A 6,476-nucleotide genomic window follows, 5' to 3' on the forward strand; every position below is an offset into this window, starting at 1 on the left:
GATACCTTTTATCTGGTCAGATTCAATACTCAAGTGCACCGGGAACATGAGAAGATGAGGTGACATATCATTTCATAGTTACATCATGTCCTCCCTCCTAATTGAACCTTGCACTTTCCGTCATCTCTTTCTCTTTTTCCTTCCTTGAATGTTGTCTATATATTTTCCATGCATAGTTGCTTGGTTTTCTAATTATGTGAATGTATGGTGGGAATGAGAGTGTGGTTTGGGGACTCTTTATTTTCATATTAATTTTTGAGGTTGGCACTTGTCCAACCCGGGATAAACCCTCACGAAAATGTACATGTTAATATGAATTTGCATGTCATTTTGTACTAGTTTCCTTCTTAATCATCCCATTAGAACCCTAACGAGTGTCTCGTTATGTTGCTTGTTTTCTTCCATACCAACGGTGGAAGAAATATATCCCTTACAACAAACTAAATAATAACATTTTATGCTTATTTTCAAAAATATTTTCAAAAGGAACCTTCTAACATGGCCTTAGGGACTTAGCTTAGACTCTTACATGAGTCCAAGCTCCCTCCGGCCCACATAAAACTTGAAGTTGGTAATTTTAAGTTGTTCCTTGATTTCTAATCTTGTGAAGGTATGGATGTATACACATGTTATATACATCTACGCCAACATGATGACCCCCCATCTTTCTCTCTCTATGCTTTCACTTTCCATTTTATAAATTTTCATATGTACATGAATACGTATGTACTTGTGCTCAATTTCCTCTCTTTCAAATATTTATTCCTCTTTTCAAGACAAATATCTTGTCTTATAAACTTTCTCATACCCATATATACGTATGATATTTTTATTTTCCTCTAAAATCTCTCTTTCTCTTCAAATCAATATATCTTTTTCTCTTACTTTCATATATGTGTATATGTGATGGTATGTACACATATATGCATGTCTTTCTCTATCTCTCTCTCTTTCTTTTCATAAGAGTGTTTTATCTCTTGTATTCTTTTTAACATTCTTCTCTCACGAACTTTCTATTTACCAACTTCATTAAGACCACAAACCAAGTAATGACCCAATATTGGAATCATGCTTGATGGTCTACAATCCCTATCCCTTTTCAAAAACTTTTCCTTCTTATATACAATAATTATAACAACGAAATCTTAGATGTATGTTGTGGTAAGAATGGCTTTAGATGAATGTTGTGGTAGGAATGTTTTACATTCTTTCAATCATATAGGATAAATGCATCCATGCATTCTCACCCACTTTATTTCACTTATGATCACAAGCATCTCTCCAAAAGAACTTAAGCAAGAAGGGATGAAGCTATAGCTAGGTGGTAACCAAATTAGAGCAAAATCTCAAACCTACTTAAAGTCCTAAGAGAACACTAAAGTGATTTCAAAATAATTTCACAAGCTTTTCAAATGATATTTACTAGTTCCACTTTTTCCTCAAAACATTTTACATTTTCAAGCAACTCTTTAAGAACCTTTTCAAAAGTTTGAAACTTCAAACTTTCAATATTTTCTACACCGCATATAAATCAAAAAGATGTTTAAGTTAAAACGAAATGCATCAATGATAAACATAGCCCTTGGGTTTATTAGCCCCGGTAAAGGCACCGGGAACGGTTGATCCTCGTACCGACGGCGAGTCCCTTTCTTTCCTCTTTCAAAACAAAACCTCATTTTTCTGGAGCACTCCAAAACCAATGAAAATTTTGGGATGCAAACACCTCATTATCTAGGCTTCATCTTATACCTAATGATGGGAGGGGCTTCTCGTAATTGCCAAGATTACATCGGATGTCTTCCTTACTATTTACACTTGAATACAAAGATTTTTTTGATAGTTTCAAAAGCATCTCAAACTCTTGAAATTAAAGGCTTTGGAGACTTTGCTTACACTCTTTCTTTATGAGCTTAAGTTTCTCTCTGAACTACAACGAATGTAATGAAGTCGTTATAATATTTAAATTATTTTCCAAACTAGCTAATCCTTGTTTCCATCCAGGAAAGAGAATTTAAAAACACAAAATCTCTCTTTTAATCTTTTTATTTCTCTCTCCTATTTTTTCTCTCTCTCTCTCTGATTTCTCTCTCTTTAGATGTCTCTCTCTAAAATTTCTCTTTTCTCTCTCTCCCTCTCTCTTCAGTTCTCTCTCTCCCTTTTTTTAAATCTCTTTCTTTCTCTCTCTTTCTTTTACCTCTCTTTTAATCTCACTTTTTTCTTTTTTCTTTCTTAAACCCCCCGTCTCTTTCTCTCTCTCTCCACCCCTTTTAAACAAATGATGGGTAGGACAATGGTTGGGCTAGGCAGCATGTTACAGCATGTCTTCAGTTTGATTCTTAGAGGGTGCTATCCTAATGGTATTGAGGAACAATGTTGATTTTGAGATTAGGGGTGCCATTATGAGGTCAACTGGACTGGTTCTTGTCTCCTCCCCCACCCACCTTTTCTTCCCTCCTTTTAGACTTCTCTCCCTTTTACTCTCTCTTCTAATCTCTCTCTCTCTCTATTTATATATTAAACAAAAAAAGCACACATTTTGCTTGGCCCAAAATCATTCGACTTACCAAGGCCAATATTAAGGTGCAATACATGATCCTTATCATCCGGAGTACACTAGGATGGCATACAACTCATTTTTGAAAACTTTTTTTTTAATATGCATGTTATGGTATGAATGACTTTTCTAATTTTCTTTCAAGCATAGAGAATTCTTTCTCTTTTCATTTAACTTTCATAATCACCATGCATTCATAAGTTTCACGGATACCCACAACCACTTCTTTAGGAAACCAAAGCAAAACATGATCGATCCTCAATAATATGATAATAGAGTTAGGCTAAAACCTGAGATTAACTTGTGTTTCAAAAGATATCTATTAACTTTCTTTACTTTACAAATGATCATTTCATTAAAGCATTTTTATAAAATTTTATCAAAACTCTTCTTTCAAAATTGACATACTTTTTTTTACTTTAAATGATTATTACAAATCAAATGACTCATTAATTAAGATTGTTTCTTCTAAAACATATCTCTTACTATTTTATCAAACAAAAATTATCGAACTTTCTTTTCCAATGGCTGGTGGACCCCTTTTCTAGTTTGCAAAACAAATTCTCACGGGTGAACCAAAAGAAATTTTCGGATGCAAACAATATGGCTCTGGTGGTGAGAAATTTCTTCACACAAACGTAAATGGAACACATATGATATTGATTCTTAATTCTGTATCATTATTGATATAAAAGTCTTGACTTATTATTGCTAGTGTGGGCAATTGCCAAGACCAACCCAAAAAAATTAAACTATTTAGATACAAAAACTTCATTAATTTTCAGTTTTTTACATATCAATGCCCCTTAAGGTTTGAATCTTACACTTGAAGTGCCCCTCAACCAGAAATTTTTGGCTCTACCACTGGCTGCAACCATAAAGACATGTAATGAGATTTTAGGAAATGAAGAGTGGACATGTACCCCTTGGCTCATGTGGGGCTTCCCATAGCTTTAACTTGCTAAATTCATCAAACAAAATAAGAAAAATGGCCAAAACGTTTTGCGTTTCCCTGTTTGGGAGAGCAGAATGAGTATTAGAAGTCATTTTTTACAATAAAGTCCCCATAGAGTCCACGTCTGTTTTTGGTGCGTTGGAAAAGGTGCCCACATTATGCATCAATTTTCATATCGGTGCCTCCCTTTTGCAGCACAGGGAGTTGACACAATGGGGATTCAAAACAGAAACTAGCAGTATACCCCACCTGCCTAACGCACCAACCCCCTTGGGGATGCAGTTCCCCTTTGTTGAGCCTATGTACTCTTGCGGAAGCTGGGATAAATGTCTTGCACTGTGATACTAAGAGTTGCACATGTAATACCTTTTTTTTTTTTTTGCATATACAATGGACAGAAAAAGACTCTTGACAGAAGATCAAATGTTGTTCATGTTATCCCTGGTCTAACTCTACCTATTCAACAGGGTTATCCATCGATATTTTCTGGTGATATTTCCTTACTAGATCTTTCCATGCTAGAATCTCGAACTCCTTGCGAGCCCTTTTGGTCAGACACCAATACTTGAATTGGAGCTTGTGAACCCTCTAAACTAAAGCTCATTTCTCATGGATATGGAAAAGCTGCCTTTTGGGGACAAGAAGAGCTTTTTTACTTAATCTAGCGGTGTTTGGGTAATGGTAAGAAGGTGAAAATTTGGTAATAGTATTGGGGATGGGGGATTGTAGAATATGGAGGGGAAGAAAGGCAAAGCAAGAACTGATGATAAAGACGAGGCTGCTGCCGAAAATTATAGTTGACTTGTAGACTTAGGCACTCCCCTCATAAAAATCAAGTTCAGTGAGTGCGTCCATTTAATTAGCTCCACCACCACATGATTGTCTTGCCAGTGGTGGAGGATAGATCCAACCATTGTCTGGGGTAATCAGCATTTTTTGAACATTTTATGGCAAGTTTACAACAAAATATCAAAGATTGCTAGCCGCAAACACCTTGATTTTCCTTAATTCTGATCAATTTCTTATCTGATTAAATTGTCAACTCGATTTAGGACCCATTTAGGTCAAATTTCAGAAGTTTAGACTCAAGCACAGCCCAAATCTAGACATATTTTGTAATTCATATCCACATTCAGACAGGGATTCAGTCCAAAAAATCATACAGAGACTGAAAAAGAGACCCTAAACCCATATCTGGATCCAAATCCCAGCTGTAAATCAAAATCAGATCCCTAGACCCATATTTGGATCCAACTGCCACCTCTAGATTGCATAAGAGCCCTCCGTCCATATCTAGATCCACCTAGTCTAGATTGAAGAGCCTTGGATTCATATTTGATCCAATCCAAGATCTAAAGAAAAAATGGATCCATAGATCCATATCTAGAACCAAATTTAAGATCCACATACAAAATTGAGCCTTAGGTCTGAATCCAAATCTCTGCTCTAGATCGAAAATTGTGCCAAATTCAGATTGAAAACTTAGCATTAGATCCAAAAATATAGCCTATATCCAAAAACCCGACACAAGATCCAAAAATATAGTCAAACAAAATTTTTTATCCAAATATAAAAAACCAAGCCCGAGAACCAACCTCCAGCATGATATTTCAAGTTGGATCCCCGAGCACGCGCACAAACTCCCCTCACCTTTGGTCTCAATTTCGCTTTATAAAATCTAAAACTGGACTAGAAAAAAAAATCCAATCCATAATTCAGGCATTTGACATCGACCTAAACCCTTCCAGGTTCGGGAAAAATTGATTCAGATTCAAGCGGACCGAAAATTGTCAAAACCGGAGCCAAATTAATTTTACAAAAAGGCCATTTTGTCCTTAGAAAAATAATAAATTTTCATTTTTTATTTAATTTTAACCATGCTTCTGGGACTCATGTGGGGCCTACCTAGGGTGGCAGGACCAAATACCCACATCACTGACTCAATAAACTTCAAGCCAATGAGGTGGCATTTAACTCCCCAAGGACAGATTCCGCAGCAATAAGCATGCTACTGGGAGAGAGCGTTTTGTGCCTAGTAGAGTGCTCTCGCCAAGAGGCCCGTGCCATGCTCAGCACAGAAGGGTGCTAGGAGGCCTAACTTGTTAATCCTAGTTTCCATCCATGAAAGAGAATTTCTAACTTAAAATCTCTCTTTTAATTTCTCTATTTCTCTCTCAGGTTTCTCTCTCTTTGGTTTCTCTCTCTCGTTTTAGCTCTCTCTTTCTCTATCTCTTTCTAAAAATTATCTTTTTCTCTTTTTTCTCTCTCTTCAGTTCACTCTCTCCCTTTTTTAAAATCTTTTTCTCTCTCTTTCTTTCTTTTATTGCTTCTCTTTTAATATCACTTTTTCTCTTTTTTCTTTTTCTTTCTCTCTTCGATTTCTCTCTCTCTCCTCCCCTGCCCTTACCAAGTGATGTGTAGACTACAGTCGGGTTAGGTGGCATGCTATAACCATGGCTTCAGTTTGATTCTTGGAGGGTCTTATCCTAAAGGTATTGAGGAGTAGTGTTGATCTTGGCATTAGAGATGCCATTATGAGGTCAAGTGGACCGGTTCTTGTCCACCTTCTTCTCCCCTCTCCTCTATCTCCCCTCCCTTTAGACTTCTCTCTCTCCCTCTTTATATATATATATATATATATATTCCCATTTTTCTTCACCCAAAATCTGTCAACTTCACCAAGGCCAATATTAAGGTGCAGTACCCATGATGGTTATCAGACTACACTTGACTTGATAGCATACCCATTTTCGATGTTATATGTATGTTGTGGTATGAATGACTTACCTAATTTTCTTTTCAAGCATAGAGAACTCTTTTTTTTTTCATTTAACATGCATATTCACTATGCATTTATAGGATTCACGGATACCCTCACATCCACTTTAAAAAACCTAAGCAAAATAAAATCGAGCCCTAATAATGTGGTAACTGAGTTAGGCAAAAACCTTGACCTACAACATTATA

This window comes from Nymphaea colorata, unplaced genomic scaffold (assembly GCF_008831285.2).
Source record: "Nymphaea colorata isolate Beijing-Zhang1983 unplaced genomic scaffold, ASM883128v2 scaffold0002, whole genome shotgun sequence".
Taxonomy (NCBI): domain Eukaryota; kingdom Viridiplantae; phylum Streptophyta; class Magnoliopsida; order Nymphaeales; family Nymphaeaceae; genus Nymphaea; species Nymphaea colorata.